Source organism: Equus caballus, chromosome 21 (genome assembly GCF_041296265.1).
Source record: "Equus caballus isolate H_3958 breed thoroughbred chromosome 21, TB-T2T, whole genome shotgun sequence".
Taxonomy (NCBI): domain Eukaryota; kingdom Metazoa; phylum Chordata; class Mammalia; order Perissodactyla; family Equidae; genus Equus; species Equus caballus.
The window spans coordinates 63,073,494-63,090,738 of NC_091704.1; the positions used below are offsets into that span (position 1 = coordinate 63,073,494).

Sequence of the window (17,245 nt, forward strand, 5' to 3'; positions counted from 1 at the left end):
ACATACAAAATAGGGGAAAATTGGCACAGGTGTTATCTCAGGGCTAATCTTCCTCAAGCCAAAAAAAAAAAAGGAAGATTAGCAACAGATGTTGGCTCAGGGTGAATCTTCCTCACCAAAAACAAACAGACAAAAATAATAATATTTCTCTTAGCAGAATAACATAGAAGGGATATTCTTCAACTTATTAAGGAGTTACCAATCAGAAATATCATATTTAGGACTGCAATATTAGAAGCACTTGCATTAAAATCTGGTATATCATGCCTTGTATCACCTGTCATATTCAACTTTATACTTGAGATATGGGCAGTCCTAAACTTAGGGGATGAAAGGTGGGGAAGCAAGAGACGTGCCCTTATTTGTAGCGTTTACAGTTGTATACCCAGAAAACACAGGGGAATAGCTGACAAGCTCTTATGACTAATAAAGTGAGTCCATGAAGATCTCCAGATCCAATCTCAAAACACAAAAATCAATAGCTCTCCTAAACACCGGCCATAAATAACTAGAAAATGTAGAAAGAAATACGATCCCATTCACAAGAACAGTACAATGATAAACCATATGGGTAAAGTCCTAACAAAAATATGCAAAACTTTTTGGGAGAAAATTATAAAATTTTGCAGAAGCCCATAAAGAAGCCCAGAGAAAAACAAGACATGCACCAAGTTCCTGAGTGGGAAAGCTCACTATAGAAGCCTTGCATTTAAAGAAGAGAATTCTTCCTATAGACAGATTTAATGTTTTCCCATTCAAAATTGCAACAAGACTTTTTAAGAGTGGCAAAAAAATCACATCCAGATATAAATGAACAAAATAATACAAGACAATTAACAAAATCATAATGATAATAAAGTATGCACAGGTACTATGCTGACTTTTTTACATGAATTACCTTATTAAGTCCTTAAAACAATAGTATAAAGACAAAACATAGAATCCTATATATATGTAAATTTCATATATAGTTGGGAGAGAAAGAAGAGATTTTTTAAATCACTGCTCTTTTGCCAGTGTTGTATCATTGGCTGTGTATATTGAAAAATGAAGTAAAATTAGATTTCTATTTGCACACTGTAAACAAACATAAATTCAAGATTGATTAAAGGCCTAAAGGTTTTAAAAGTATAAAACATTAGGTAAAATTAGGGAAATGTTCATTAACTTTAAATGAGCAACAAAATAATTTAAAGTATTGATTTGTTATTTTAAATTTAACTCTGCGCCACTCATTCTTCAGCAGTTCTGTTTTTGTCTCTTCCCTAGATCAGTGATTCTAAAAGTGTATCCACATTCCAGCAGCATCAGCATCACCTGGGAATATGTTAGAAATTCAAGGTTTTCAGCTCCACCCTAGGTATACCCAATCAGCAAGCAGGGTTCAGCAGGCCCTCCAGATAATCCAAATGACAAGATTTGACAAACACTTTTAGGGCCATTGTTAGGGAAATAACGAGGGATGACAGAGCCAGGCAATGGACCACTACGCTCCAATGACGAAAAGATGCACTAGATCTATATCCCTTGCCGTGCTCAGGTGTGTCGTTAGCAAAGCCAGCTACAGACCAGGACATGGAGAATAACCTTTTCTGTAAATGCTTCAGACATGACTTGAGTCTTAACGGAAATGACTCTATTTGTTACAAAGGAGAAAGTGTTACATATTATGTATGTAAATTAAAATGAACAACAAAAGACCTGACTGGGAGTGACTGGCCAATGTAGACCAGTAGAGCCACCACTGCCAAGTGGACCGTGTCTGGCATGGCCTCCCAATTGGGGTATGCCCACACTAGAGTACATGATGGCCTCTTGGAGAATATATTAGATTTTCTGCTTAAATATACAGTTTTTACACCCCAAAACAAGAGAACATTATTAGTTTTATTTATCTATTTATTTATTATTAAAATTTTATTAGTTTTAATTATGGACTGACAGAGGGGCCTTTGCTTGTTGTGTACATCAGATGGCATTGGTATATAGTATTCTATAATGCAATAATGTGCATCAGTCATTGTTCATTGCCTTCAGTTATTCAGTTTAAATGGTTTCATGGAACATGTTCTTTTAATATGAGAGAAATTTGATGATACTTTGTAATGGCTAATGAGGGTAAAAAAAATTGTATCAGATACATATTCACAGCTTAAACTATTGCTGATGTAAAAAGTTTCATACTTCAAATTTACCAAAGAAAAAGGTTCCAGATTTTCCTGTGATGACAGGTGGCTGTTAGCAGTATGCTACATATTTGAAAACAAAACACATTTTTAAAGGTAGATATTTAAAGGTGGCCTTTAAAAGTGAAGAGTAAATTAACTGCATTTATAAATGCATTATGCTCTGGAAGGAGCATTTTGAACGTTTGAAAGAGTTTGGGATGTTTGAAGGACCATTATGTGATTTTGTTGTGAAAATCATGTAAGCCATCATGTATTTTTTCATGTTTTCTCACTTAAGAAAACCTGAAAAATTTTCTAAACGATTTTGATTGTTCAAGGAAGCAATTTTATTGGAATTTGAATCCTTCTGTTAAAAAATATTAACATGAAACAATTGGACAATTGGATGACAGGAGTGGAAATAAAAAAATTACTACCTCACGTTCAACAAAATATACCATAATAATAATTAACTTTAGTTAATTACAAATGCAGTGGATCAACCATGTGCAGAAAGGAGCACCTCATCTCTGACTGTTGATGGTTTTCTCCTTTGTGGTTCAGCTCTTTCTCTCTGCTACCCTCTTCAGTGGTAATTCCTAATAATTCTATACCAAGTCTTCCAAAAGCTTCCTTTTCCTTTCTTTGCCTGTCCTACTCATGCTTCTGTCACTTTGGCTGACTTTATGGAAGTTGTGGACAGGGCATCGCTTTCCTATGCTTAAGTCCAGTTCAAGGAGCTGATTCACAGCAATCACGGTCTCCTGTCAGGGCTTCAGAACATCTCATTTCACGCTCGTGTGCTATAGGAGGCACTAATCATTCTTTCATGAAATTTATTTCATTCCTTCCAGTTTTCAACAAACGCCTGCTGGGAACTGGCATATGTAAGATGGACAAAATATAATCCCTTCTCTCAAAGAACTAGCAGTCTAGGGAGGAAAGAGTTAATACAACATGATAGTAAGCACGGTGATGAGGAGAATCTGGGACCATATGGCTTAACTGACCAGTGGGGAGGAGAAGGGAGTCAAGGAAACCTTCCAGGAGAAGTAGAAGGGACCCAGAAGGAAACAGAGGGCATAAACGAGTGAAGGCAGGGAAGTGAAAGACAGTACAGTTGTGAGGGGAAATTACCACGGTTTACTTTGCTCTAATAGAAAGCTGGTCAGCAGCTGATGAAACCTCTTGGTTTAGGAAGTTTTATTACTAAATTACAAACTCCTGCTTCCCAGCCCTGGCTGTGCCTTAAACTTGTCTGAGACCCAACCCCAAGATGACTGGATCAGAAACTTCAGGTGGGGAGCCCAGGCACTGGGTTTTTTACAATATGAGTTAATTCTGAGGGGCTCAGAAGTTGGTCTACAGAGCTTCCGTATTTAATGCTCTTTGGATATTACAAGGCCTTCTGACATTGATTTTCCAGCTGTTTCAGGAGGAATCCACTGCCTCTTAAGTTAGTTGTTTCCAAGGTTTGGTCTTCGCTCGATTTGAAGGCAATCCTCCTAAGATTTGAGCAGAGTACTAGGAGTCCTTAGCATGGTCTTGAGCATAAAGTTTAGGCTGATTTAATGTGCGGAATGACTTTAATAACTAGACTGTGAAAGTCCTGATTATCATGCTAAGTTGTTTAAAATTTAAATTGTTTAAAAAGGTGGATAATCAAATTGAGCAAAACCCAATAGAGTTAAAAATTAGATGAAGCCATTCAGGTAATGACTTCAGCTTTGAAATCTCTTGAAAATATTTTGAGATAGGGTTTGACCAAGAGAAATATCATTGGATTTTTAGCACATCTTCTCCAAAAGCAGTAAACTTAAAGGAAGAAGTGTTCTACGGATGAATATCTGCTGCATATTTGTTGTAAAATCAGTCTTACTAATTTATGGAACCCTGTTACTGCATATTAATTTCTTTATACTTCCATGTAAGAGTACATTAAAAACCACACATTCTCCATAGGAAATAGAAATGTTCCTGCAACTAAATGCAACTGTATTTTGGTATTTGCTTTCACCTTCCTTATTGAAACTCTAAAAATAGCTGTATAAAGTAATCTTTCTAGAAGTAATCCTTCTAACTCACCTTAAATGTAGATCCATGTCATTCAAGCATGCACACACATGTATGCGCACACACACATACACATGCGTCAAGAGCCCTTTACTGAGTGATGGGAATTTGTGCAAAGTCCAGTGATTTCTACTATATACAACAAAAAATTTCAAATGAAGTTCCAATAATCTTTTCCGTTATTCAAAAGCTTAAAATGATCCAAATCCAGCCTACTAAGAAATCAAAGGTAAACTTTACAAATATAATACATAACTAGATGGATGGTAGATAAATTTAGAATAGTCATAACTGGAGAACATATTTCATGATGTGGCCATGGTGGCTAAAGGGTGGGATGTAAACATTTCCCTTGAAAAGTAGCTGAAATACGGTGTTTCATAAATCCTGAATGACAGTTATTAGTATTGTTGCATTTATGTTACCTCTGATTTATGTTCTCTCTCCTTTTTCTGAGTTGGTAATGTAGTTGGAAACATTTACTATGTCTTGATTATGAATAGACTTCTCCATCTAGGTATACATATGCATAACAATTTTGTTTAGCTCAATCTAACCAGAATATTCTGTAAAGATACCATTGTTCAAGTTAAGAAAATTTACTAGTATTAATAAATACTTGCATTTTTAAAAAAGAAATTCAGGGTCTTTAATAACTTGCTCAGTGTTGCATAGTCCAGAAGTCCTACATCATGGTCCTGAGATCATTCCATCCAAAATGTGTGACAGAGGGAGAGCTGATATCCATTCTGGAGGACATCTAAGTTGTTGCTATGATGTGACTTTATTGTTTAAGCAATTTTGCATCTTTGTGGTGGCCAAGCATTAGGAAAGTAAAGATTCCCTTCCTCCGGCATCTTCAGGACTGGCTTCTGGCCCTCAACTGTATTCTGTTACTTAGAGAACATGAAACTCTTGTGCAATAATAAAATAAAAATATGGGTAAACCCCAAAATATCACTGGGAATCACAGGCTCGGTATGTTAGTGAGCACATTGTGAGAACTTTGGACAATTGAAGAGAAATGTTTGTTCTTGGAAGTTATTAAGGAAAAATACTGAACTTAGAAGGACAGAGTTTTTTGAGGAAAAGTTCTTCGTTTTTTTACTTCAGTTGTTTCTTTAGTTCAAAATAATTTGTTGTAATGGTTGTAGGATAGTTTCACATTGTCATTTCATTTTTGTTCTCTCCAGCACCTGGAAATGTTTTACCTGTCTATTTTGATCCAGCCTTTCATAACTTTAGGAAAGAAGTGAATTTTCAACATCAATTAGTTTTCATAACATCTCTCTGGAAAATCAGTAGCATTTACTTTCCTGGTCTGGATACTGAGGGACTTAAGGTGTAATGCTTTATTTATAACCACCTCAATGATTTATCGAACAGAGAGCACCCTCAGAGGCTGCATCACTTTAAAAAGTGTTAATAAATTAATAGAGTAACAGAAAGAAGTCTCTAGGAAATATGCAAATTGAAGAATTCCCTTCTGAGAGGGCTGTCTTACACTTTACTTTTTAAAAATAGAATTATGAGAGCTGTGGAAGTGGCTCGTGATTATTGGGAAAGAAAAAGCAGCCGCTGTGGTCCAAGAGGTGGCCCGGCGCCCAGGGCTCTGCCTCGGTGCTCCCGTGGTGCTCATGGACGCTTCCAGAATGGATCCTGGTTAATTAGGGTAAGGTGGGTCAGGAATGCAACACTGAGCTGGGCACACTGGAGATGCAGTTGCTAAGGGTGACAGCAGTGGGACATCCATCCCTGTCCGCCTAAAGCCCCTCACTGTCCAGCCTTAGAGCCTGTTTGTGCTGCAGGGGCGGTACCCCTCCATGTCTGCCAGCTGAGAGCCAGGATGGGGCTCAAGTTCAAACACCTGTCCTGGTTTTCCCAGCGTGTCCCTTTGTCCTCTATGGGGGAAGAGAGAGGGAGAGGGCTTTCTCTTCCCCTCTTGAGAAAGTTGAGTAAGATGCTAATAGCCTATCCCTGAAATTCAACCAGGCCACTTCCTTCTGCGAGGTGACTTCTCCTACTGGCTGTTCTTGTTTTTCTTTTCACTATATAACCTGCAAGTTTGGGATACTGTTATACACTCTATTTTACTGTTTCTTTTTTTTCCCTGTTAACAGTATGTTATTAGCGTATTTTCATTTCCCTCCTTCTTATGACTCTGTTAAACAATATAGATTTATTTTAATAGGATATGCATTAAGCATTTAATTCATGTTTTATTCACTTTAAACTGGAACTTAAATTTTTTAAAACTACCTTTTAATATTTTATGTTCAAGATACCGAAAATTATTTAAAAATGGTTATGTTGTTAAAAACCACATTGTTTAGCCTTTCTTTACTTCAGCCGTTATTATTTATGATATTTCTTTTAAAAATCTCTACTCATCCTACTTCCAACGAGATGGCTTGCAAAATAGTGACTGTTTTTGATCCAGAATCATCTTTTTCTAGGTATATGTGAATACTGTAATGTTAGGATACATTAACTATGTTTCAATGTATTATAATTCTCACTATACACTGTAACAGTTATGTTTTGTTGGGAGGAAAAAAAAAACCTATACATAAAATGTTGCAATTAGATAAACAACTATAATCAAGAGGGATTTCTTATTTGTACTTTGCACATGTGAGCAAGAGCGACATACATGTAATCACTTAATTTGCATCCACATTAGAAGTGTGGTACAAATTATCCCTGTGTTAATTTTCTGTTGCTGTGTAACAAATTACCCCAAAGCTAGTGGCTGAATACAACACCATCTATCATCTCACAATTTCTGTAGGTCAGCGGTCCGGGCATGGCCTAGCTGGTCCTCATCTCAGCACGTCACCAGGCTGAAATCAGGGTGTTGGCCAGGCTGCAGTCTCATCTGTAGGCTCGATTAGGGAAGGATCCACATCCAAGTTCTTTTAGATTGTTGGCAGAATTGATTTCCTTTCAGCTGTAGAAGCTGTGGGGCTTGCTTCTTCACAGCCAGTAAGAGAGAAAGATAGTCTGCGGCTTCAAATCTGTCAGCCCTAGACCTGCTTTTAAAGAGCTCTCCTGATTAGGATAATCTCTGTTTTAATTAACTAGAAGTCAGTTGATTAGCGACCTTAATTCCACCTGAAAAAAAGTCCCTTCACCTTTGCCATATGATGTAGCCTAATCCCTGGAGTGACAGCCATCATATTTACAAGTCTCGCCCACACTGAAGAGGAGGGCATACGCAAGGGCGGGGGTACTTAGGGGTCGTTTTAGAGTTCTACCTACTATATGTCCCTCCCCCAGAAAAACCTCCCAAATCCAGTTACCACTGACCTTCTCTGAGTCATTAGTATGTGATAGAACCTGTATTATTTTCCTTTATTAAGCATATAAAATCAAGTTATTTTTTGCAAAAATTTTAAGTGTTACACCTTTGCATTTCTCTTTTATTTTCCGTTGTCCATTTGACTTCCACAGTCATTGGTTGGATGTCCTGTATGTTTTCGAGTATGTCAGCCGTTGTTATCATTTTGCCATAGCTTATGTCATTTTCAACAATTCAACAATAGATTTAAAAATATCAGCTCCTGTTTGTCTGCTGATCCCAACAGAAAGTCTGTTTCTTCCCTAGGGCTTTTTGTAAAGTGTTGTTGTCCTGCTCTGCTGTGCAGCAGCAGCAGCTTTGCGGATGGAGTATGTGGTCCATCTAGTGAACGTGGCTGTGCTGCCCTGCTGTGGAAGGGGGGCCGCAGGTCTCCTCCCTGACTCTTCTAGCTTCTCTGCTGAGTGCTCTCTCCCCAGGGCACCATGGAGAGCCATCACCCTGGGAGTGGGACTACCGCACTGGTTGTGAGCCTTAACTCCCTCTGGTGGCCTGGGAAGAAAACTAGGGATTCCCAGAGCAGTCAGGCAGGATAATGTTTTTTTTAAAAGAAATAGAGCAGATGACATAATTGCAGGTGGCAAATGGGAAGACCTGCCAGATGACATAATAGTGCGTATTTGGCAGTTCCTGGAGGAGATCATGACAAGGTCTGCAATATACTTGATATATGTATGCATTGGGGGAGAAACTTCTTTTGCTTGGCTTTCTCTTGCCAGGTGGAGGCACACCAGCTGAGGAAATCTTCCCACCTTCTCTCAGCTCTCTCCGCCATCTCCCCTTGGGTGATTGGGGAGCCCGGGGGAAGGAAGTGGGTGTGTAGAATGCCACCCCTCTCTCTCTCTTCTCTTTGGGATCTGCCTCTCCATTGCTCTGCTTCTTAAATCATTAAGTTGGCCAAAGTTAGTCTCAGTCGGTCTAGCTATGTATGTGCTTCAGTATTAGGATTCCCTCAGGCCCACAGCTATAAGCCACACTCTCCAAAGTCCACTAGACCAGCAGTAAAAATGAATTTTTTATGTCTCTTTCCCTGAATCTTGCATCAATCTCTTCGTTGATTCTAAACTTAGGCACTAAACATGAATACAGTTTACTCAGGCTCCTAAAATACTAACATCATAGATGTTGGGGAACTGGTTATAATCATAAGAAAGATCCACATGTAGAAGGGAAATAAAATCCTAATATCATAGTGGAATATGATCATGAAATATGTTAAATATATTGAGCTTTTCCTGGTGAACCTAGACAGTTCAAACATGAAAAAGGTTAAATCGGACCCAAGCAAATATTTCTTTTTGGAATGTTGCTTGAAATGTTTGGCAGTGGTATGTAACCCCTATTAAAATATTCAAGCAGTAGATGACAAAAGATGAAATTCTGTAAGAAAATTATGTTTATATGTAGGCTTGTTTTTATGCTTCCATGTGGACACAGGGTATGCTTGGATACAGAGTATAGATAATGAATCTACCATGGCCATTTTATTGCCCTTCTGAGTGGCCAATTTGGGGCTAATCAGTCATCAATCTCATTTCTTGTTTTTTCTTTCTTCCTCACTGTCTATCTCTTTTTGTGTGTGTGTGTGTGAGGAAGACTGGCCCTGTGTGAACATCTTTTTGCTTGAGGAAGATTGTCACTGAGCTACCATCTGTGCCAATCCTCCTGTTTTTATGTGGGATGCTGCCACAGCTTGGCTTGACGAGTGGTGCTAGGTCCTGCCCGGGATCTGAACCTGTGAGCCCTGGGCTGCTGAAGCAGAGCATGCAAACTCAACCATAGTGCCACTGGGCTGGACCCGTTCCTTTTTTTTTTTTCTTTTTGAGGAAAATTAGCCCTGAGCTAACTACTGCCAATCCTCCTCTTTTTGCTGAGGAAGACTGGCCCTGAACTAACATCCATGCCCACCCTCCTCTATTCTATACCTGGGACGCCTACCACAGCATGGTTTTTGCCAAGTGGCGCCATGTCTACACCTGGGATCCGAACTGGCGAACCCCGGGCCGCCGAGAAATGGAATGTGTGAACTTAACCACTGTGCCACCAGGCCGGCCCCTGGCCCCATTCTTAAGAAGGAAATTGTAAATACAGTTTTCCCCCCACTATCCAAAAGTACAGCATTCCTATAAAACCTTTGTAAGCTGAAAAGGCATAAAGCAAATAACAGTTACCATTAATTTATATGGAAAAAGCTTGTGAGCATTCACAGACCCAAAAAATAACCTGTCAAAATGAATCGAGATAAAGCCCAGATGCTCACAGCCCCAGTTCCAGGTTATGGTGGCTTGATGCTGAGATGTCCAATGTAGTTCCTGGGGAGGGAGCTTGGGGGTGCCATCCTTGCTGCTGGGGTGTGCACTGCCTCTATAAAGGCTCACTGCAAAACAAATGCTGAACGCTAATCTCACTTTTCACCTTTTTTCATAAAAGTGAAAATCCTCTTCAGGTTTCTTTTGGTTAGTGAAATCAAATATTAATGTAGGTCTTTTAAAAAAGCGAAGTGGCAAAAAGTGAACTTTCAGATAGCAGGGGAAACCTCTCCAGTAAGTTTACAAAAGACAAGATTTTTATATTTCGTATTCAGTAGAACAGTTGTCTTCAAACATGGCTGCGTATTAAAATTACCTCCCCCAATCCAGTCCACCCCCCAGCCCAGTTGTATCATAATCTGTTGAGGATGGGGACCCAGATGTCAGTATGTATTTTTTTAAACCCAGATGATCCCAAAGTATAGTCAAGCTTAAGAGTCATCACAGCGGTAATTTAAAAGTAATATATTACAAACAGTGTTTAGAAATTAGAGATGGTGGGTACCACACATGTAGTGATCAAATGTGATAATTGGGACGCATTGTGTCATTCAGTATGGAGAAATTCAAAGACAAAAAGATTGCAGGGGCCCAGCCTGGTGGCATAGTGGTTAAGTTCACGTACTCTGCTTTGGTGGCCTAGGGTTCGCAGGTTCAGATCCCAGTGTGTGGACCTAGCACCACTCATCAAGCCATGCTGTGGTAGCATCCCACATAGAACAGAGGGAATTTGGCACAGATACTAGCTCAGGGCCAATCTTCATCACAAAAAGAGAACAAAAAGCAAAAAAGATTGCAAATGAATTTTTTTAAGCAGGAGTTGATAAATCAGTTGATAAATCAGTTGTGAACATGTGTAAATTATTTATTGTGTAAATTATCTATTTCAGAGAAAAGCGTATGTTTGCTGTTGTACGCTACTCTTCATTTCCAAACCTGTCTTGACATAGGTTCAGAAAACACATTGTACTTTTATTCTTCAAATTATAAAACTTATACTTGTAAGTGTAATTATAAAACATTAACTTTAAATATAAATTTTAAGAATAATTACAAAGCTTATCATGTTAAGCCCTGAGGGCAGGGCTGGGTACCGTTCATTTCTCTGCATTCCCTGGAATCCTCAGCACTTGGTTGTGGCTGGTGAAACTTCCGTTTTTGGAAAGTGATCATACGAGGGAATTTATATTAGCGTGATGTAGTGGACAAGGGCAGCATAAAATTGGAAAGGCATGGGCTTTGTTATTCAGCGTGGATGGGGCTCAGACTTGGTTCTTCCTAACATTCCTTAGTTCCCACCTCTGTAAATTGGGTCAGTGTTCTCGCTCTTACCTGCTTGCCAGGAAGGTTGAGATAATATTTGTGAAGCACTAATGACTGCAGCAACAGGTGTGTGTTGACGTTGCTCTCCTCTTCCACACCTAACTTGAAGAGTTTATCATCAGACTGCTTAGTTAAAGCAGTGCCTATAAAAAGGAAATCAAGCAGTTGGCTTGGAAGAAGCGTTGAGGAGGTTATGACTTTTAAATTTGGAGGAAATGGAGACCCCTTTACTGGTTAAAGAAATTCTTGTAGAAATCAATGGCCCCAGGCATGTTACTTTCCTTATTCTCCACCCAACACTGAAATCACTGGCCAGTTTAGGGTGCACTCCTGGATCACTGGTGATGTGACTGCCCTGTCTTCTTGCAAGGCTGGCCTTGGGCTGGCCTGGTGAAGTCATAGGGAAGGAAGGCATCACCTGTTCTAAGCAGCTTCAGCTTTCTGTGCCTTCGTTGCTTCGTGGAAAAACCCGTGCCAGCCTCTCGCACCCGCTTCATCCTTCTCCTTATAGCATCCAGTGAGAGGATGTCTGCGTAACTCAGGGTGGGCAGGCTGGGTAGGATCTTCTGTTCTTTGGACTTGGGAATGGCTCAAAATTTGGCTGCAGAGGGCAAATGAGATGGGAGCCCCAGGCTCCCCAGGGGACGGAAGGGTGAGGTGCTCCCAGGCATGTGACTTGAAGGTCGCAGGAAGGTCAACTGGGGGACTTGTTCCTACCTCCAAGGAGTCTACTGATGCCCAGGGCAGATGCTCCAGTCTGAGCTCCTTTCATATAGTGTAGGAGAGCCTTGTCTTTCCAGGAACTAGATGAGTGGAGGCCCCTTCCAGGATGGAGACATCACTCTCAACAGGGAAAATCACACGAAGGCCCTTTTTTAAAATCCTTCCCTTGTCCTTTCCCAAATCCTAGCAGAGGAAGAGAGAGAGGACAGAGTTTGCAGGGTGTAGCCCCCACCCTCCGTATACTAGGGAGGGGAGATTGACTTGAGAATGATGTTGGAGTCTTACAATTGACATGTGTTACGTCCTATTAACTGATGTGAGGCTGTTTTAGTAACCAAGTCACTGAAAGTTTAATAAATTGGACTGAGCTATCTTTAAGGAAACCAGTCACCTAGCAGGAAAGGGAAGACTGACAAATCACAGCAGGTGGACGTTACTGGAAAAAATAAAACCATTTGATATTTATACATCAACAAGTGGCAACTCCTCATATTAACCAAGGGAGGTATTTTAAGTCCAGGAGAAGCTGTGATAACAGCTGACCTCTATCTAAGTGACTTGTCAGGTCTACCAACTGATAATCAATGTTACAAGCCGCGCTACAACCTGTGGTATATTTGAACTGATACCAACAGCTTGCTGGGCGCTCTCTCTCTACAGGGCAGCCTAGGATTCTCCCCCCACCAGGTGAATTGGAGTCAAGACGGCTTGTTTCCATACCTGTTTATGCCTGTTGTGTTATCATAGATAGGCATTTAGCTAAATAGCATCTAAACCAATGGGATGGGAGGGTGTAATGAAAGACAGCTATTGTTTCAATGAAAGCTATGATAAATGCTGGAAGGTGAGAATAAAAAGATAGCTGTGGGATGGGGGTGTGTGAGAAAGCAGTAAAAGTATGGTAAAAAAATTATAAACATCCAAAATTGGTCTGCACTCAATCTATTTCACAGTTTTAATTCCCGCCACCTCTTTCAATTAACTGAAATGTGAGATCATAGAGGATGAGCAGTGCCTCATGTATCATGAGTGAGGATAATGTGGACTTCTGACCTGAGGCCCGGACCCAAAAAGGGCCTGTCCTGCTATGAAAAGATGGGAGATTGAGTATGTATTATGTTCTAAGTTTAAAAAACGTTAAGGGATTGTATCAATTTTTCTCATTTTTTTTTGCTTTAACTGATTTTTTTTGGCATGTTTTTTAGTAAACTTTCTTTTTTTTGGAACAGTTTTAGATTTACAGAATTATTGTGAAGATAGTACAGAGAGTTTCCATATGTCTCACCCGATTTTCCCCATTATTAACATCTTACATTCCTGTATTATATTTCTCAGAATAAACCAATACTCATACTTTATTACTAACTAGTCTATAGTTTATTCAGATTTCTTCAGTTTTTCCCTAAGGTTGTTTTTCTGTTCCAGGATCCCATCCAGGATACAACGTTACATTTAGTCGTGATGTCTCCTTAGACTCCTCTGGGCTGTGCAGTTTCTCTTACTTTCCTTATTTTTGATGACCTTGACAGTTTGAGGAGTACTGGTGAGGTGTTTTTTAGACTATCCTTCCAGTGGGATTTGTCTGATGTTTTTCTCATGATTAGACTGGGGTTAAAAGTTTTTGGGAGGAAGACCCCAGAGATAAAGAGCCATGACCATCACGTCGTATTAAGCTTATATACTGTCAACATGACTTATCTCTGTGGGTGTTTACCTTGATCCACTGGCTGGAGTGCTGCTCAGAATCACATGGAGATCTCACTGACCATTCATGTCCGTGGGTCTGGAGATTTTGATTCCAAAATTAAAAGATGTAGATGACAGGTGGTTGGTCCAAAAGTGCAAGGACTGGCATGCAGTGAGTTCATAACTAAGATTTTGGGGCTCTGATATTCTTTTACTCTGGGACCATCTTAGACCCAAATACCAGGTTCTGAAACTTATAAGTTTATGGTGTAGACCACTGGTTCTCAAATACTTAGGTCTATTGGAATTATCTTGAAGAACTAATGAACACGTGGGGGCCTAGCATCACTGAGAGAGGCAGGGCCTGGGAATTTGTATTTTTTACCAAGGTTTTTCAGATGAATTCTGATATAACTGACGTTTGAGAACTAAAAATAAAAATGTTGGATGTGGGATAATTTTGCTGTGCCTGATTCCTGTTGTTTTTTTCCTACCAAGCATCCAGTACCATACTTCAGACTCAGTCTCCAATACTTTTTAGAGAAGCCCACCATTCCCAATTTTTATAGTGGCCTCTGTCTAAGGTTCAGGAGCAAAGCTTTGATCCAATCCTGGCCAGTCAACCAACTCCATTTTCCCTATCTCAGAAATTGATCCGAGGCTGGAAACATGAACCAAGTCATCCTCATTAACAGGAGTTAAGCATGTGAATGGGAAATATGAATATTAAACATGGCATCTAAGAAATCCAAAGTATTGATCATTGACATATGAAATGCCAAGGTAAACTTGACTCAGGTGTTTTGTAATCAGTAGTCAATGAGCTGATTCTCTAGTCATGGGCATAACGCCATCTTTGGACTAATGATAGATGGCTGTAGTTAAAGTAATTGTGTGCAAAGGCCCTGTTTATTGAAAAGAAAGGTGATTCATCTGTGGCTGCCAGGCCAAGTCACATGCCAAGAGATGTTTCTTGATATTTTGCTCATGTGAAGGTCAATTATGGTAATTTATTTAAACAATTCATTGTGTGTATTAAAACAAAGTAATTAAAATGGAAGATGTGCTTATACAATTAATTTTTTTGAAATAACAAAATTATGCCACACCTATGTATGTCATGAGCATTACATATTTGCTGAGACTGACTTAATGCAGGTGAATGCTTTTTAACAAGCAGTCAGCCCCTAAATTATCCTTTTTGATAATCTGGATTTTATATACTGTTTTTCTTGGTAGCACCAATAGCCAATAGTACAACTTACCTAATTTTTTTATTATAGAGTGCTTCCTAGTTCTCCATTATTCAATTATTTTGATCATTATTATTAAGGACTTGTAACTACTGAATGTTTAAAAATAAAATCTTTCTATTGTCCAGTGTTCAAGGTTTTGCCTTTTTTTTTTTTTAAAGGAACATGCAATTTTTACTTGCTACCTGATTAACTTGGGAACATCTCCCTGAGATAAAACATCACGTTTTAGCTACAATCAGATTTATTTTGTACGGAAATCTCAGATCCATCACTCCTCAACTGTTTGTGAGGTTGAGTATGTTAATTAATCGTTCTAAGTCTCAGGTTTCCCATCTATGAAGTAATTGGGATTTTCAATATTACATTTCTGATTCTGTGGAAAAATTAATATATGCAATAATGTAGCGTATAGTATGTATTCAAATAATGGTAGCTGTTTTAGAATCTCATAGATTGCATTTGTTACTTTTCTCCATGTCTGTCACTTGCATTCTCAGCAGAAGCTTATGATTAGGAATTAAATTAAGAGAAAATATTCTTTAAAATGCAGTGTTGGTAGAATGGAAGTTGACAATTTCAAGTCTCAGTGTTTTCAACATTCTTTTTTTTTGCTCAGTGGCTGATGAGGTGGAAGGATTCCCCCTCTGCTCCCAAACCTTCTGTCCCGCATCCTCAGGACCACAGCAAAACCAAGCTCCAGGCTCCCCCTGCTCCCAGGTGTATTTGTTTTCTAAGGCTGCTGTAACAAATTATCACAAACTGAGTGACTTACAGCAATAGAAGTTTCTTCTCTCACAGTTCTGGAGGCTAGAAGTCCTAAATCAGTGTGCCAGCCATGCTCCCCATGAAGGCTCTAGGGGGAGAGTTTTTCCTTGCCTCTTCTAGCTTCAGTTAGTTGCCAGCAATCCTTGGCATTCATTCCTAGACATGTGGCAGCCTACTCCATTCTCTGCCTCCATCATCACATGGCCTTCTTCCTTCTGTGTGTCTGTGTCCACATCTTCCTCTTATAAGGACACCAGTCATTGGATTAACTCCCACCCTAATCCAGTATAGCCTCTTCTTATCTCAATTACATCTGCAAGGACCTTATTTAGAAGTAAGGTCACATTCACGGGTTCCATGTTGAAAAAGGTTTTGGGGGACACAATTCAAGCCAGTATGCCAAGGCTTCAGACACATGTTTCATCGCTAGTCCCTTCTGGAAGCCACAGTCTCTCTCAGGCTTTGCCCCTTGACTCCTCTGCAAGCAGCAGCACCCATGAGAACAACACATAGCCCTCCCTGAAATTCTGTAGGAAGGGGAGAGGTCAAGTTCTCCTTGAGGGATTATCCATGTCAGCTCATTAGGTAAAATGTTACAAGCTGCAAATCTTTCACAGGAAGATATTCTCCACGAGAAAGTGCTATCAAATAGCAGGGGAGTTGGGGAAAATGCCGTGAAGGGACATTGTAACAGTTATTGCATGTTCACTGGTACGATGATCTAAACCCCTCTGTGCTTATGTCATCTCATCTCAGGCTGGTAGGTAGTATTATCTCCATTTTCACATGAGGAAATGGACATTTAACTTACTTACCTTCTCCATGGTCCTACAGCTAATACATGATGGAAGAAAATTTTATGTCCAGTTTTCTCCAACTCAGACATCCAAGTTCTTTCCTATTGTCCAAGAATGTAGGATATTTCTTATTCTCTTTTAACTTCCCACTGAATTTCTATCATCTTTTCTTACATGAAGTCAGAATGATGGAATAATTCCTGAAAAGACAACATGGTAAAAACTGTGCTTTCTCTCACCCTTTGAGAGAAGTGTTTAATACCTGCATATATCCTCTTAATCCTCTTTATTTCACTGTCTTTGATAAAATCTCTTCTGACTAGTATTTAAAAATCAGACAAGATGTGCATTTGAGGGCCAGAAGGAAAATTAGGACAGATTTGGATGTAAGAGGTGAAGAGCTGGTGACTGCATTTCCAGCTGAACCGGGTTGTGGTTAGAAAATTGCCAGCATTTGAAGTTACTTGTTAGGGACTGTCTCTTCTATATGCAGACAAGCATATAAGGTGACACAAGATAGTGGTATTCTATAGTTGAAAAAATACATTCCTTAGATCAAGACTGAGATATATATTATTTCCATTTTGCAAATGAGAGTTGAAGTGACTCTGATAATCAGCATGACGAGCATATAAACCAGTGTTTCAGACAAAAGCCAGCATTGTTTTGTTCTCTAGCAACAAATAAGCAAATTGATTTAGGCTTAAAATATATCCCAATGAACTATTCTGTATATTTATTGAATAATAAATGACACAGTAAAGTTAAGGTTTATTCAATTCTTTTA

The 17,245-nt window shown here is 39.3% G+C and overlaps 1 protein-coding gene across 7 annotated transcripts in view; it reads left to right on the top strand.

Moving 5' to 3' along the window:
* The window catches only part of CTNND2 (catenin delta 2), an 888,536-nt gene that overhangs the window by 113,458 nt on the left and 757,833 nt on the right, over nt 1-17,245 (top strand). The window lies entirely within an intron of this gene.